The 18137-nt window shown below is 41.8% G+C and overlaps 1 protein-coding gene and 1 pseudogene across 4 annotated transcripts in view; both read left to right on the top strand.

The window, feature by feature from the left end:
• The window catches only part of CTPS1 (CTP synthase 1), a 90095-nt gene that overhangs the window by 37828 nt on the left and 34130 nt on the right, over window positions 1–18137 (top strand). The window contains exon 1 of one of the 4 annotated variants that reach the window (XM_072609767.1): window positions 14826–15001. The exons of 1 other annotated variant lie outside the window; for it this stretch is intronic. The gene's annotated coding sequence lies outside the window, so the exon portion shown is untranslated. Of the gene's footprint in view, window positions 1–14825; window positions 15002–15347; window positions 15577–18137 lie in introns of those variants that run through there. 2 more of the 4 variants (XM_072609770.1, XM_072609769.1) reach the window with 2 other exon arrangements.
• Window positions 3685–5176, top strand: LOC140507499 (nucleosome assembly protein 1-like 1 pseudogene; annotated as a pseudogene).

The following is an 18137-nucleotide window of genomic DNA, read 5'->3' as shown; positions in this document are numbered from 1 at the left end:
AGTGATTTGGAGCATTTTCATATGTAATTGATAGCTTTCATTTCTCCAACTGAAATTTTCTCTATCAGGAATGATTCATGTTTCTCTCACTTCCCTATGTATCTTGGATATCAGATAGTCATCAAAGAAATTTGCTGCATGTTTTCCTCACATCAGTTTTCATAGATTTTGCTCATGCAAAAGCTTTTTCATTTGTGCAATCTATATTGTCCATTTTGCCCTCTCTGGTCATTTCTAACCTTTGTTTAGCTAGGAATTTCCCCCCAGTCATATTTGTGAAAGGGTGCCTTCTCTTCTCTTCTAATCTTTGTTTACTGTTGACCTTTTATATTTATGTCTTACACTCATTTGGAGCTGTTGTGGTATATAGTTTAAGTTGTTGATGAAAATTTGATTTCTGCTAGATTGATTTCTAGTTTCTTTAGCTATTTTGGTCAAATAGGCTGACCTTACCCTCATAGCTGCTGTCCTTGGCTATAATTATCAAATACTATTCTACTATGTTTCATTATTTACCTGAGAGGGGAAGACCCTCAGGGTTTCTGACCAAAGAAAAATTTAAAAAGAGGCCATTTTTTGCCATGTTTCTTACCTAGCTTTAATCACTGAATAGGCATTGCCTCAGACAAGCTGAGACCTGGGAAAGACCTTAGCTTAAAAAGGCCAAGGTCTCCACTGCATCCAGGGTTATCTCCAGTCATCCTAATCTATATCTTGTCACTGGACCCAAATGGCTCAGCAGGAGAGAGTGAGGCTAGTGATTCAGTACAGCCTTGATGCACTGAAATCCAATTCACTTCCAGGTCATGTCATCACCTTCCCAATGTCATGGTCTTCTTCCTCTTCAAGAATAAAGGACAAACAACAACCACCTAATCATTTTCATTAGTCAATATACATACATAAATACACATATACTCAGAGATAGAGATATTAGAAATGGCAAATGAGTTGATTTGTTTTGCTGGTCTATAATTATTTGTTAAAAGGGGAGGGTCTGATGCCAGTATCCTGTTAATTTAAGTTCAATTTGGGTATGATTTGAGGTACAATAGTTAACAAAAGGAGGTTTATTTAGATCTAACATAGCAAGGATATAGGACAAAGTTACAAATAATTTAACTTTTAGAGGCAGACACCTTTACTTCAATCTGGAAATGGAAAAAGTTGGTCAAGGTGTGCTGACTCATGTGGTCAGTATCAAATAGTTTTGGTGATAACTGCTTTGAGAATTTTAGGGTTGGGGCAGCCAGGCTATCTATCTATCTATCTATCTATCTATCTATCTATCTATCTATCTATCCATCTATCTATCTGATTATTTTCATAGTGGTCTTTTTGCAAAGACTTTACAAACACTACAAAGCAAGATGACTAAAAGATCTCTTAAAATTATGTTCTTTGGTGACTTTAGACATGGGTTAAAAACCAAATTCTCCAATTTATCAAGCAGGCTAGATTCTAAGTAAATCTGAGTTTAATGGTGGGCAAGATTCCTAGTAAATCTTCAACTTACTGTGGGGTAATATTGGTACTTATATACAAGAAAGGATGGAAACAAGATCTGGATGGGATTAAGGAGTGGTAAATGGCCTGGGGTGGGGTCAGGTACAGACAATGGAAGGAGTGGTCAGGGCTGGACTGGAGAGCTACAGTGAAAGGACAGTTAAGAGGTTAAAATTCAGTTATTACTGAATATCGAAGTAGGCTGGGACCCACCAGATGCCAGTGTGAGAAAGTGGAGGGCTGGGTTGTTTTCAGAGATGAGGTCTTTTCCTTTTAGGGGTCCAGGTCCCATCACCCCATCAAGATTAAGTTGGGTTTTTTTTAGTTTCGTGGAATTGGATTCTTCCCTGAAATTGATTTGTTTTTTTTAAAAAAACATTTATTTATGTATTTATTTATTTTTGGTTTTCAGCATTCACTTTTATAAGATTTTCAGTTTTAAATTTTCTCCCCTTTTTCCCCCTCTCCCTCTCCAAGGCAGCATGCAATCTGATATAGGTCCTACAGGCACAATCATATTAAACATATTTCTACGTTAGTTATGTTGCAAAGAAGAATTAGAACCAAAGAGAAAAACCATGAGAAAGACAAAAACAACAAAAAGAGTCTTTTACTCAAGGAAGAATGGTTAAGTCTTTGATTAAGGTGAAACCAAGACTTCAGACTAGAACAATCTCATAATGTTGCGTTAGTATCTCTTAACACAAATGAGTTATAAACTATAAGCCTCCAGAGTAGTATTTGTTGCTATTCTGCATATTTCCTTGTGACACCATTTGTGTGGCAAAGATCCTAGAGTGATCTGCCATCTCTTTCTCCATCCAGAGTAGTTAGGGTGGGAGAACGCTGAGAGCATCTGAGAGGTTGAGGAAAAGCTCTGTATGGAGGGCAGCACTTAAGCTATAGTATTTGAAGAACTAGCAACCCAGATAAGGCTAACATACCATATTACATGACAAGTGAATTACAGGAGGGCAAACCAAAGTGCTACTGTTACTGATGGCAATGAATAGGGGCACCATAGAGGAAGTGGCATTTAAATTAGATTGTAACGGATGGTTCATAGAATGATGGATTAAGAACTGGAAAGTACCTTAGAGGTCATCTAGTCCAACCTCCTTATGTAAAACATGAGGAAATTGAGGTCCAGAGAGTTTAGGTGACTGGCCCAGGATTGTACAGATGGTAAATGGCAGAGCTAGGATTTGAACCCAGATCCTCTGAATTCAAAGCTAGTACTTGTGCACTACATTTCAATGTCTTCAGGAGCAGGATTCAATAGGTAAAGTCAGGGAAAGGAATCAATCCAGAAATGGAAAAAGGCACCAAGATTAAGGAGGCAAGAGAATTGTTCAAAGACTAAAAAGGTAAGGTGGCACCAGCTTGTAGAGGGCCTTGACTGCCAAGCAAAGATATTTGAAATTTATCTAGTAAACCACAATGAAGATTTCAAAACAGTGGAATTGATGAGGTTAGGGAACCCTAATGAAATTTGGGGTGCAAAATACTGACACACTGGGTCCTGCTAAAAGAATTCCATTCAAGACTTCTTTCAGCCAAAGTAAAGCAAAGTTTATTAAAGATTCGTCATACTGGGTTGACTCTTAAGAAATCTAACATTTGTGATGCTTGTATTGACAAGTGGGCCAGATAGAATCAGCTAGACAGAATCAGAGCTGGATTGAATCTGAGTACCTTCATGGAGGTCAGATATACAGAAAAACCTTGTGGGAAAGATCCAGAGGAGGTCTAGTAATCTGGGAGGAAGGTCTAAGGAGGATCTTAATGAAACTAGGCTAACTAGTGATGTAATCAAGGGTGGGAAACAGATGGAGGCAATTGGGAGGTATCAGACAGTGGAGAGCTTGGGTGGGAAGTAATCCAGGATGGGCCAGGCTAGGTTAAGGGTAACAGATTTGAGTATGAAAGGCCAGATTAAGTGGGAAGATTCAAGGGGAGTTCAAGGAGGTTCCCAGAGTCTGTACCCCATTGGAATAACATGCATAAGAAAAATGACTCTGACAGACTTTTTAGGAGGCTATTGAAAAGTCCTGATGAATAGTAATGAGGAATTATATAGCACAGTGATGGCTGTGGAAATAATAGAGGATGGATGGGAGAAATGTCATGCAGCAGAATATGGAGGACTTAGTAACTGACTGAATATGAGAGGAAAGAAAGAATTTTTTTAAAAAGGGGTATTATTACCTGTCTGGCTCTGAACCTCTCTGGGCCTCAGTTTCCTCATTTGTAAAATGTTGGCATTGGATTAAAAGATCTCTAAGGTTCCCTTGAATTTTATATTTATGTTGCTTTAAGAATTATGAAGCACTCTCCTCCACCTCCCTCATCTCCTCCTGCTGCCGCCCCGGTCAGGCTGCTGCTGCCCTGAGTCACAGCCTGCATAGCTCCAGCTGCTTTGTCCTTGCAGCAGCTGCAAATCTCAAAGATTCAGAGGTCTTATAACATGGTGGACATTGACAACAAAGAAACCGAACTTGACCAACAAGATATGGAAGATGTTGAAGAAGTGGAAGGAGGAGAAACTGGTGAGGATGCAAAGATGTCAGCTGACTGTTGAGATGATGCAGAATCCTCAGACTGCGGCAGCTCTTCAAGAAAGATTGGTCATTTAGTGGGAACATCAAGTGGATACACTGAAAGCTTGCCAAAAGTAGTTAAGCGACGTGTGAATGCCCTCAAAAACCTTCAGGTGAAATGTGTACAGATAGAGGCCAAGTCTATGAGGAAGTTCACGCTCTTGAAAGAAAGTATGTTGTTCTTTACCAGCTGCTTTTTGATAAGAGAAGTGAAATCATCAATCCATTTATGAACCTGAAGAGGAAGAATGTGAATGGAAACCTGATGATGATAAAGAGCTTTCAGAAATGAAAGAAAAGGCTAAGCTTGAAGAGGACAAAAAAGATGAGGAGAAAGAAGAGCCTAAAGGAATTCCTGAATTTTGACCAACTGTTTTTAAAAATGTTGACTTGCACAGTGATATGGATCAGGGACATGATGAACCTATTCTGAAGCATCTGAAAGATATTAAAGTGAAGGTCTCAGATGCTGGCCAACTTACGAGCTTTGCATTAGAATTTCACTTTGAACCCAATGTTTATTTCACAAACGAGGTGTTCATAAAGACATACTGCATGTGGTCAGAGCCAGATGATTCTGATTCCTTCTCCTTTGATGGACCAGAAATTATGAGTTGCACAGAGTGTCAGGTAGATTGGAAAAAAGGGGAAAATGTCACTGAAAACTATTAAGAAGAAACAGAAACACAAGGGACGTGAGACTGTTCAAACTGTGATAAAAACAGTTTCCAATGATTCTTTCTTCAATTTCTTTTCTCCTCCTGAAGTTCCTGAGGGTGGAGACCTCGATGATGATGTGGAAGCTATCCTTGTGGCAGACTTTGAAATTCGTCACTTTTTTATGTGAGCTTATAGTCCCGAGATCAGTATTATACTTCACAGGAGAAGCTATTGAAGATAATGATGAGGATTATGATGAAGGGGAAGATACTGATGATGAGGAAGGGGAAGAAGAAGCTGATGAGGAAAATGATCCAGAATATGATCCAAAGAAAGATTCAAACCCAGTAGAGTGCAAGCAGCAGGGAGCAGTGTGTGCTGTGGCCTTGAGGACTAGTAGTAGTAAGTAACTAGTGGTTATTTACAGCCTTATGTTTTGTATTTTCTTGGTAGAATCAAGTAAACAATTTTGGTTAAAAAAGGAAAAAAAATGAACGTTTAAGAACCAGTCCAAACTATAGATTCATTCTACCTGGCATTTTAATAATATAATTTCTGCCGGATATGTAGAATGCAGCGGATCCCCTAACGAACGTCCATTGCTACATAGTTTGGTTCTGGTGAAATCTTTTGTCATGTAGCTATTAGACAGCAGCTGCGAGAATTATCCAAACTGTTATTTGAGATCGATATTGGTTTAGAAAAAAGAAATCCTTCTGAAGGACCAACCAAAGTATTTTTTCAGCCCAGTAGCTGAATGGATTTAAGTCTGCTTGCACTAGCTGTGCCCTCATTACTTTGTTAGAGAAATGCAGTGACTTGTACTAACTAGGAGACAAAGCATTTTGAAATTTGTTTTGAGAAAAGACTAGTATACAGTTAAGAATTTCCAGTAAGACTATATCTAATGTTTAACTGTCTGTTTGTTTATGGATTTTTGTATTTTAATATGACATAGTGATCTACAAAGAAACTTAGTCAGCCTATTAAGTTTATTGTTTACCACTGGAGTGTGAATAAAACCTAGTATTTTCAGAAAGAATAAAAGAATTATGAAGCACTTTACGTAAACAGAAGGCTAAGTAGATTACAATGCCCCAGACAGAAACTATTATATCTTGTCTGTTTCTATAGCAATCTCTCATACTCTACCCCTAAAACACTGCATATAGTTTTGCCCAGTGTACACATGTAAAGGTGGAGTCCATTGACTCACTCCCACCTAAAATAAGATGCTATATTCAGTATCTTAACCAGGCAGGAACTCATCTCAATTGAATCAAATAAATAAAAAGCACTCAAACTGAATGTGGAAAAATTTAGATCATTCTGGATGTGTAAATTAAATTGAAATGATGTCAACAAAAAGAGAGCTCAGATTGTTTTAGGAAATTTAGTCATGCCCTAGAGCAGGGATGGGGAACCTAGACCACATTTGAGGACCTAAAGGGTCACAGGTAGCCTCAAGGTTGCAGGTTCCCCACCTCTGACAGGGGTTATCTACAAATTATCAGGTTAGTTTATAACTCAGATTATTTGAGAGAGATTCTAGGGAGTAGTGAACCAAGACAAGAGTGTTCCAATTACACCTGAGAAGGAACTGCTGGGGTCGGGGAAGGTAGGAGAGCACTTAGGCCTCAGTCTTGGTCTCCTCCCCATCCTGCCCCACCCTACTCCCATCCTTCTTCAAAGCAGGACCTGGCAAGCTTCAAAGAATCTGGCCGATTTTGGCCTTTTCATCTTCCCATCTACAGCAGCCGTTGTTGGCAGTGTCTGTGTCTGGTGCCAAAGAAAGACTGGATGAAGATGATCTTGAAAAAAGTCCAGTAAAAAAGCTATGCCATACCTAAAGGAAACTTCTTGAGCACCCCGTAGTAGGAAGGAAAAAGCCTTCCACCAACCAGGAGCTGGGAGGTACTCCTTTGCCACATATGCTCTCTAAGCTTGAACCCACTTTCCCTTGGACTCTGTATGTATTTGTGGGAGAATGTGTCAAAGACTCTGGGGTACAAAGATGATTTATAACTGTTGGCACGACACCATTTTCGTAAATACCCCTTTCTAAAAACGAATTGAGTCTGCTTGACTAAATGATTTTCAACTGATAATTACAGTGGGAAACACACAGCTGGGGACTCATAAGCTATATAACATTAGAAAGTCACCCACCTAACCCCTCAGAAGTACTGCTAGATCCCTGAGGGGACATAGTAGCTAAATTCTGGGGTCCTAACTCATCAGTGGGAACAGGAACTGGGATTATAGCTCCAAAGTATTTGCCATACACAGTAATTATTTAAGCAAAGCAAGTCAAACAGGCAGAGACCCTGTCCTCCTGTAAATTATAATTAATGGATGACATTGGCAGGGACAGATAAACATCAAAATACAACATAGTTATGTACAGTGTTAGTCACTAGATAAATGACACACAGAATTAAGTAAGGAAATGAAAAGGCACAGCTTCTGTTTCAGTCCTATTCTGTGACTCCTTAGTCACTAGTTATGCATTCTTCAAGGGATGTGGGAGGGGGATCAAGAGTGGTTTTCACTGTGTCCACCCACTTCTGAACTGTGCAGACTGCTCTGGACCACCTCTCTCCATCCCGCCAATAACAAACTTGACATTTCCAGCTATTCTCCCCAACTCTTTCCTCAGCTAAGCCCAAAACAATTTTGGAGAGGAGTGAGGTGATCAAGGTTGATTGATGGGGAATCTATTGCATTCCTTTTCGAAATGCCTGGCTAATTTATTATTATTAATTTTTATTATTACTATTATATAGGCTTTTATTATTTTTATGGAGATGTAGCATTGTTCAGTGGGAAAAGTCCTGTATTTGGACAGAACCCCAGTTAAAATCCCATCTGTCTCATGTGTGACTTTGGATACTTTCTCTGGACCAAAGTTTTTCATCTATAAAATGAAACGGCTGACCTTGATAACCTCAAAAATCTCTTCCACTTTCCTTTGACAAGAGTTTGACAGGAGGAGAAAGTATGAATGGTCGCAATCTTCATTGTTAGAGGAAGTATCCATCCTGTGAGATCATGGGATCATAGATTTAGACCTAGAAGGAACTTTAGAGGTTATCAAGTCCAACCAAGATTGAGGATGGTTAAGTGACTTGCCCAAGGTTGCACAGCTAGTATTTGAGGAAGGACTCAAAGCCCAGGTCCTTCTGACTCCAAGTCTCAAACTCTCAACACCCAATGAAGATTCATTATTCATTCATCCAGGATGAATTCTGGACTTTTTGGACTCTATCATATCACAGAAACTCTCTCTCTCTCTCTCTCTCCATATATATATATTATATATGTCTTTCTCTCTCTCCATCTTTCTCTCTGTCTCTCTCTCTTATCATCCCTGGACTGGACTGTATCTCCACAGTTGGCCTCCTATTAGGTCTATCTGCCTTCACTAGCTCTTCTCTGTGGTCTGTCTTCCACAGAGCTATCAAATTGATACTCCTAAAGTGCAGATCTGACCATGCCATCCTGCCACTCAAGACTCTTTGGTGGCTCCCCGTTGCATTTAGAATATAATCTGGATGGCAAGCCATCTTGGTGAGGTGGGAGGGGAAGGCGTAAATGTTGAAAACTAAAAACAAATTTTTAAAAGAAGGGGGATAAAAGAATATAATTTGGATGTGAGCTATCTTTCAAGGCTAATTATACATTACTTACCCTAACATGATCTACACTCCAACCAAATTGGCCTAGTTGCTGTTCCCTATGCATAAAACCTTCCATCTGCTATCTCAATATAGGCTTTTTTCTAGGGTTGGAATGCTGTCCTTTCTCACCTTCACTTCTTGGAATCCTTAATTCCCTCTGTGACTCAGCTTAAACAGCTACTTCCTTCAAGAGGCCCTTTCTGATTAATAGGTGTAGTCTCTCTCCTTAACTATTCTCACCATAATCATTTTGTATTTATTTCATATATAGCTTGTATTTAATCATCTGTGGATTTAGTTTATTGACTGACTTATTGATGGAGGTCAATCCAGTTATCTTCTACATTAGCGGTGTCAACGTCAGGTAGAAACAGAGGCCACTAAACTCTCTCTCTTTCTCTCTTTTATACGCGCACACACACACACACACACACACACACACACACATCCCTACGGGGGCATATTGACTTAGAGAGCTACATACTAACATTGTTTGGGGCCACTCAAAGGAGGCCCCCAAGCAGTCTGCTGGACACCTCTGCTCTATGTGATTTTTGACCTTGAAAAGCCAAGAAAGAGGGAGATCTTGAAAGCAAGAATCATTATTCCCAGCCCCTTTCTTCTGTTCATTTTGACCAACATTTTATTCAAATCCAATGTGTTAATAATGTGAATTGTGGCTTTATTACTTACCAAGTAGAAGACCCTGGGCAAATGACTAGACCTCTCAGGGTATGTTTCCTCAACTATAAAATGGGGATAATAACACTTGGAATAGCTATTTGTCACAGGGTTGTTTTTAGGAAGGCCCTCTGTAAATTTTACAGTGCTAAAGAAACATGTCTAATTATTGTTGTCATTATCATAAATAATCAGGACTGCTTTTGTGATATGAAGAAGCAGCATTGCCCCATGGCAGATTAGGCTCATATAAGTCTGAACATAAATACATAGACTCCAGGGGCGTTTTATCAAATTCCTTATCTTTAGGGACACTGGTTGTGTTTTGTCCCTTTGAATTCAAAGCAAGTAGCAAACAAGGTGTTTCTTTGCTCCGATGTAATTACTGTGAAAGCCCAGGAATAAGTTATTGTGTCCACAGCAATGAACTGGAAAATGTTTATCAACTTACTCTCCAGGAAAACAAAAATGTGCACAGGACACACTTTAAACTTTGCATGGTTAACGATCTCTCCAACACTTTCTTAACTTTAGGCAATCAACAAAATAATAAATCAAGTCCCGAAATTTGTAGAATTTGTGGTTTCTGTGGTAAACAGAATGCCAATCCTCAAAATTGCACCTTAGGTTCTTATGAGTCAGACTAAGCTTGTTTTAGCACCCATTTCTAGCACAAGATTTCCAAATAATGATCAGAAGACCCATTCAGATAAAATTTGGGAGAGTGCCTTCTAGTCCCATATGAAAATGTATCTTTAATATTCAACATCAAAACTTTTAAAAGGTTTAGAAAAATGCCACTCATCATCAATAGGCACTGGACTCCCACAGCTTGTAACTTGAGTTCTTCCAAGTCTTTTTCTTGCCATGAATTCTGGGACACTGGGGATCACAGGGACTGCAGGGCTGGGGGCTCTGCAGCTAGTGAGCTAGGCAAAGGAAATCTAAAATCATGCTGAGCAATCAAAGGCACTGACTCTTGGATGGGACCTCAAAGGTCATCAAGCTAGTCCACAGGGTCATAGGAGATAGCACTGAAAGGGACCTTAAAGCTTGTCCTGTACAAATCTCTCATTTTCTTTATCCAGATCTGCCTGACCAGATGGTACTGGGGATCAAAGGTCATACAAGTAATATGAGGAAGGCAGACCTGAGATTTATTCCAAACAATGATTGCTCCCCACTACATCAAGTTCTCTCAAATCCTTTCAGAGGCATGGACCCAATGCACAACATGTCACACAAGTGGTCAGCCAATCTCTGCCTGAACAACTTTCAGTGATGGGAAATGAACAGTCTCCTGAGGCAGCCCATTCTATTTTTGGACAGCGATTTCCTAATTGTTAAGAAGCTCTTCCTAAAAATCTTTTCTTTGTTACCACTCATTGACCCCAGAGTCACACAGACCCTCTTCCACATGACAATCCTTCAAATATTTGAAGATAGCTAAAATATTGCCCCAAAGCCCTCTGTTCTCCAGGCAAAATACTGGTAATACATTCAAAAAAATATTCATACAACAGATTTTAAATTCTCTCACCACCCTGACCACTTGTTTTTTTTAACTTGCTCTCAGCTTTTTAATTGCCCTTCTAAAATGTAGTACCTAGCAAAAATATTTGTGGACACCCAGTTCAAAAGTGTAGAGAGACCAATGTAGGCCTGAAGTTCAACAAGACTATATTTAGATGTGGAAGAGAGTGTCTTACGTAAGTAACAGTAAGAAGATCTGCACAGCAGGATTCATGAGTACATGGAGGGGCATAAGGTTTAAGAAGACTGGAAGTGGGGGCAGGTTACAACAGAGGATTTTACATTTAAACTTGGAGGTGACAGGGAGCCATTGAAGTCTGTTGAGCAGGGGGAGGCAGGTGGCAAGGTCAGATCTGTGGTTTAGGAAAATCACTTTGACAGCTAAGTGAAGGAGTGACTGTAATGGGGAGAGATTTGCGCAAGGAGACTACCCAGCAGGCAAGTGCAGTAGTGCAGACATGAGATGATGAGGGCCTGCACCAGGGTGCTGGCAGCATCAGAGGAGAGAAGGAGGCATATTGGAAAGATATTGCAAAGGTGAGATCAACAGGTCTTAGCAACAGATTGGCTAGAGGGGTGAGAGTGAGGAATCAAGTAGGATACTTAAGTTATGAGTCTGGGTCACTGAGAAGAGATGGTGGTTGACTTGACAGCAATGGAGAAATTTGGAAGAGGGGAAGAGTTTGGGGGAAAGATAATGAGTTCAGTTTTGGATGTGTTGAGTTTCAGATGTCTACAGGACATCCGATTTGAGATGTTAAATAAGCAGCTGGAGTTGTAAGACTGGAGGTCTGAGTGGGAAAGGTAGATTTGAGAATCAGCAGCAGAAGTAGCTTCCGATCACCCCACCTGGAACGAGGAGTGAGAGGGCTGGGCCAGAAGCAGGTCTGAAGGGTACTGCCAATCTCAGGCCTTCCATACCTCTTTGCTTTCTGCTGGCATGTGGTCAACAATTATTCCTTGTGGTGATGAGAAAAGTAGGCCCCCTCTTCACTGCTTTTTCCCCTCATCATTGGTTATCAGGACGGATTGGAAGCATGTCTAGTAGTTTCAGATTTGATGACATTTCTAAGACCCTTGGTTTGTCTCCAGGAACTGAGAATGGAGCTTAACCAAGTAACCAGTAAGAAGCTATTAAATGTCCCTAATCCCGGTTATAAGCTCAGGGCTATTGCTTTAGGAAGATGATCTGGTGATGTACACAAGTACAAATATAAGGATAAGAGAATTGGGGAGAAAGGATGTAGGAAGACCAGTTAGCCAACAATTAAAGCACCTAGTATGTGCCAGGCTAAGCTGTGCTAAACTCTGGGGATGTAAATAAAAGAAAGAAGCCCTTGTCCTTAAATGAAGCGTTTGGAGTTTGTAGCTCCATTCTCCAATCAGAGTCCAATGGGGAGGCTATTCTAGTAGGATGATAGAAGTTTAATTCAACTCAATTCAGTTTAATTTTAAAAACATTTGTCAAGTGCTTACTTACTATGTACAAAACAAGGTGCTAAATAATGGGGCTATGAAGACAAAAAAAAGAAATACGAGAGCTCCAGGAGTCCAAAAGCTCCTGTCTCATTTCTGTCTTTGTATCTCAAGGTCTAGAACACTGCCTGTCAAGTAGTAGGTACTTATTAGAAGATGATACAGTTGAATAGGATGGAACATGTTCCCAAATAAGTAGATACATAGTATATACAAAGTAATAATTTCCAGATGAGAGAGTCATACTCTGTTAGATTAACAAAGGCCTCCTGGGTTTGGCTGTAAAGGAAAATCAGAATTCTAAGAGGAGAGCTGAAGATAGAGAGGATTCTAGGTATGAGGTCGAAGGTAATAATATGGGGCCAGCTAGCAGGTCAATTGAATGGGAATAGAGAATGGGTAAAGGAGAGTATTAGGAAATAAAATTGGAAAGGGAGGTGGGACCCAGACTGTCCAGGCTGTGGCATTTGCATTTTGTCTAAGAAGCAATAGGAAGGCACTGAAGATTTTGGAAAAGAGGTGATATATGCAGACCTGTGTCTTAAGAGTATCAATTTGGCAGGGATGTAATGGATGGATTGGGAAGGTGATGGATTTGAGGCAAGGAGACTATCGCTATAGGGAGCTATTGTAATCGTCCAGGGGAGAGGTGATAAAGGTCTGACCTTGAGCCTAGCCCAAGGGAATGGAAAAAACAGGGATGGAGTCAAGAGATGTTATGGAGGTAGGATTAGATTACTAAACCTCCTATAATGAGTTTGTTGAGTATAATGGCCTTTCCTTCCCTATTCCAAATATAGTAACAACAAGAGCTTCTCTAAAACCAGAGGATGATCTGGAAAGAGCCATGGCTCAGCTCTGAGAGTAATCAATGGATCAATACAAATTTACTGAGTGCTGTGCCCAGGGCAATGGGAGAGGGAGTGCGTAGGGAGTGATGCAAAATTATATAAAACAGGCTCCTTGCCAACTTGGAGCTCACCATCAAGAGGGGAATGAGACATAGACATAATTAATAATCTAGCATTGTGAAAGAGTGAATAAAGTGAGTGCTAGACTTTGAAAACCTGTCATACATTTCCACGTCAGATACTTGTCCTGAGCAAGTCACCTCTAAAAAGTCTCATTTTTCTTATCTGTAAAACCCTTGTCAAAGTCATTGAGCTTCCCTTCCTGTGAAATAGAGATAATATTATCCACCTCACAAGGTTTTTATGAGGTGCTACATAAATGTGAAATTAGATGGTGACATGGACAGAACCTGGTGTCAAGAAGACTCATCTTCTTGAGTTCAAATCTGGCCTTAGACACTTACTGACCTGTGCGATACTGGGCAAGTCACGTAATCCTGTTTGCCTCAGTTTCCTCATCTGTAAAATGGGCTGGAGAGGGAAAAGGAAAACCACTCCACAATCTCTGCCAAGAAAATGCCAAATAGGGTCATGAAGGGTAGGACACAACATTATTACTACTACACAAGACTACATGATAAGTACATTGGCTTGGAGCAAGGAAGACCTATGTTGAAATCCCACCTCTGGCAACCAGCTATGTGATCCTAGCAAGTTACTCTATGTGCTTTGGAAAGCTCCCCAGGGTTTATCTCCAACAGTCATTCCTACCCCACGGCAAGCCAAAAAAAAAAAAAAATCACAGGCCCTTCACTGTTTATGTAAATGCATCAGAAGGTTCAAAACCAAAGTGCTAGGTAAGGAAATTTAGCAAACATCTAGTCCTACCTGCTTTTGTGAAAAAGCAAACAATTACTGGATGAGTTGTTTGAAAATGACCTGGGTTTGGGTCCTGGCTCTGCCATTTTGTATCTCTTTGATCCTGTGCAAGTTACTGACCTTTTCTGGGTCCCAGTTTGCTCATGTTAGAGTTTACTCATGTTAACGAGCATCTATTAATCCCTCAACAAGTGCCAGGCATTCTGCTAAGTACTGGGAGAAAGGCAGAAGGCAGTTTCTTCTCTCAGACCTCACCATCAAAGGAGGGAAACTACACAGAAATATGTGCAAACAAGCTGCCACATGACAGATTGGAAATGAACCACAGAGGGAAGACACTCCTTTCCAATTCGAGAACCATATTCAAATCAATACTGCCATTGTTTTGGGAAGAGCTTGTCATGCTCTGCCCACATTTCCACACACCATCCTTGTGACTTTCCGGAGAATTTGTGGTTTGGTCATTTCAGTCATATCAAGACTCTTCCTGACCCCATTCGGGGTTTTCTTGGCAAAGATGCTGGAGGTCTGCCATGTCCTTCTCCAGTTTGTTTTACAGATGAGGAAACTGAGGCAAACAGGGCTAGGTGACTTGCCCAGGGTCACAGGCTGGATTTGAATGCAGGTCTTCCTGACTCCAGGCTCAGCGGCCCCCTGTGCCCCTCCTTTTTAAAAAGCTCCCTGCGGTTAGAGGGTGAGCTCCTGGAGGGCACAGACTAAGCTGGCTTTGGCATCCACAGAGCTCAGGGCTCATTCATTCCAGATGAAGTTGGGCTAGAACGATGATCTCTTAGTGGCTTAGTTCTAGCCAGATCCTCTTAGATACCTGGGGCTCCAGGGAGGGAGGGCGGAGAGGGCGGGGTAGGAGGGTCCTTCTCGGGCTCCGCCGGGCTAGTCAGCCGGAGCCCCCGCCCACGCCTGCGCACTAAGGCCCTCCCTGTCCCTCCGGGCCCCGCCCCTCCCCGTCGGCGGCCCCCCGCCCCGGGACCTGTGCGCGCGCACCGCCTCGCGCCCGCCTTCCCTCAAAGACTCCCGCTACGGCCCGCCCGGCTCCTCAGTGACCTGCGCGCGGCGGCCGCGGATGATCGCACTCGGGCGGCAGCGCTGACAGCACTGGAGCTGCCGCGGTCCGGAGGTAGGGCCGCGCTTCGCTCTGGTCCCAGCTGGGAGCCGAAGCTGGAGCCGGGGCCGGGCTGGGCGGGGCGGAGCAAGGCAACCTGCTTCGGAGCGCGGGGCTGCGGCGCCCGGCATCCTCCCTTCTCCCCAATCCCCTCTCGCCCCCTCCCCGCCTTCCCCGGCCTCGGTGACGGGCGTCTCGCCGGCCAATCGGGGGCCATGTGGCCGAGCCTCCTGCCCAATGGGCTGCTTGCGTAACGGGCGGAGGGAGGGCCGCCTGGAGCCGCGGGCTCGCGGCTCCTCGCGCCGGCCGCGTGGCCTCCGCCGCCGGGGTCTGGGCACTTCGGGGGCCCGGCTTCCTTCCGGTACGCGGCGAAAGCTGTGGAGGAAGTGAGACCACCCGGACGGACGCTCTCCATCCACCCCTCCGCCGCTTAGCCCCCACCCCACTTCCTATGGAACCCCCGGGAACTGGTCCGAAAGAGTCCAGGTTTACGGAGACGCAGGGCTAGTTTCCATTCTGATGCCAACTTGCAGTATGACCTTGGGAAAGTCACTGCCCCTCTCTTGGTCCTCAGTTCTCTCTGTAAAACGGTGATTATAACAGTGCCCAGACCTGCCTCTCCCTCTCAGGGTTCTTGTGGCTATCAGCTGATATAATAGGTGTGGAGGTGTTACCGAGACCCAGAGTCGTGGAACTTAGACCTTCCAAGGGATGAGCAAAGGGAGTCGGAGTGTGGGAAGGGCTTGCTGAAATTCACACAGCTCCTAGTGCGTGTAATAAAATGCTTCCCAAACCTTTGACCCAGGACCCCGCTGCTTCTATCCAGGGCTTTTATTCCTCTGGACTAATTGTGACCAAGGATAAATATGGGGATTTCTGTTCAGAAGAGGATATTCAGTTAGATAGATTCTGTGGTGGTTCTCTTTGGTTGGGATTTCCAAGGGTAAGGACGCTTGGTACTTGCTAATTTCACTTTTGTCAGTTTCAGGAGGAAATTGATGCAGCCTGAAAACTTAAGTTAACTTTCTGTGCTCCTGTGGAATAGTTTGGTGCCCCTGGATTCTCCTTTTCTCTGATAACTCGTCTCATCCCATAGTGTCCCATCCACTCTCTGCTTCCTATTCTCTTCCTTTGAACTTGCTCTCCCTTCACTGCGTTATCTTTTCTCAACAGCCCCATTTTTTTTCCTTTTGCTAGCTGACTCCTCAAAACTCTTAGTGACCAGAGTGCTATATTAGGAATCAGGAGGGGCCCAGGGTTTAAGTTCCACCTCTGACATTAGCAATAAGCCCATGGACAAGTAAGTCACATAAGTTCTCTGAAGAGCATAGGGCCTGGCACATTTGGTGCTTAATAAATGCTTGTTGATTGACCTATGAAAGGGATATATGGGTATAATAATACTTATAGTACTTAGTTTACGTTATTATTGAGAACATCAAATGTGATAGTATATGTAAAGTGCTTTACAGTTTTTATGCCTCTTAAACATCAGTGTTTGTTTTTAATAACTAAGTAAAAGGAAGGATCTTTGAACTCTCATATGGGAGTTGCTTGAGCTACATGAAATGAGTGACTTGCCCAAAGTTACATGGTTAATGTCATAGGTTAAATTTGATCTCAGGTCTTCTGATTCCAGCACTTTATCCACTATATCATATTATTCATTTTAGTTAAAATAGCCTCTATTAATTAATAGTAACTCGTTTCTTTATCCCTGGAAGGCCTTAGGAATTCCTTTCTTCATAGCAACTCTTTGAGGTAATTATGGTTACAGAACATTTTATATGCCCATCTCATTTTAACCTCACAAGGTCCTACTGCCATAGTTAATATAGCATGACTAAGACCACTTTGTTGAGAGAACGGGCTCAGTGTGCCTGGAGGCTTGTTCATTTATGCATAGTGAGCAAGTAAACAGTGGAGCTAAAGCTTAAACTAAGACTAAGCTAGTTTTCCATTTTACTATTCTGCTTCTAACATAGGTAAAATTGTTTTATTTGGGACAAAACTGTTTCAAATGCACACTCTCTGATGACTCTTTTTCTTGGGAGCTATGATCTTATAGGGAGGTTTATGGCAAATTAGTTGTTTTTAATGTAAAAGAACTATCTTTTTAATTAAAGAGAATTCCAGGTTTCTATCTCATAGATCTTAGAAGGCATCTGAGAAGCCAACAAACCTAACCTATATTTAACCCGACACGTTAGCAGTGTGACCCTATTTCTCATCTGTAAAATGAGGATGATAATAGCACCTACCTCCCAAGGTGGTTGTGAGGATAAAATGAGATAACATTGTTAAAGTGATTGGCAGACCTTAAAGGATCATAGAAATGCTAACTGTTTGTGGCCAAGAATCCTTATTAGAGCATTTCTGACAAGTTGGCTGGACGTCTAGCTTCTGCTTGAATTTTTTTGGTGAGGGAAAAGCCTATTACAATTCCAGAGACAAACTGTTACATTTTTTGATGGTCCTAAGCAGTCAAAGCCTTTCCCTTTTTTTCAAGCCTATATCTACCTATTATAACTGACAGGTGTTATTCCTAGTTCTGCCCTCTGGGGCGAAGCACAAAAAAATCTATTTCTTCTTCCACATGACAGCCTTTGTAAAGCTATATAGCTGTATCATATACTTGAAGACAGTACTCATGTCCTCCCTAAATCCTTCTTTTGCAGACTGCACATCTCAATTTCCTTCTGCTAGTTATCATTTGGCTTGGCTTCCCCTTCTCAGCATTCTGGTTACTTCACTTCTTCTCTAGTACAGCAGGTTTTTAGAATGTCAAAGCAAGTCCCTTTTTCTTGATGAAATACAGTGTTTTAATATGGGCTAGCATTGACCCTTGTGTATCAACTCGGGATCAGCTTAACTAAATTGAGAGTTCACCTACCAGGTTAGCACAGGATAATGCATTTTCCTCTTGAAGAGGTCCTTTAAGTCTGTCCAGTGAATTGCTTAGGGGATATGATCTCCATCAGTGGAAATCATGTGACTTAAATTTAACTTGAGTGAAAATTGATTTATATATTAATATTGATATTAGAACATCCACACCTTGGTATAAAAAATTCTGGAAATGTAACCTAGTTCTGTTGTGTTTTCTGGGTGATGCACTACAATTTGGCTTAATAGCTTTTGGTGGTTTAGT

The sequence above is a fragment of the Notamacropus eugenii genome, chromosome 5 (assembly GCF_028372415.1).
Source record: "Notamacropus eugenii isolate mMacEug1 chromosome 5, mMacEug1.pri_v2, whole genome shotgun sequence".
Classification (NCBI taxonomy): domain Eukaryota; kingdom Metazoa; phylum Chordata; class Mammalia; order Diprotodontia; family Macropodidae; genus Notamacropus; species Notamacropus eugenii.
Note: the sequence above shows the minus strand (reverse complement) of the source record. Positions and strands in the feature narration are given on the sequence as shown.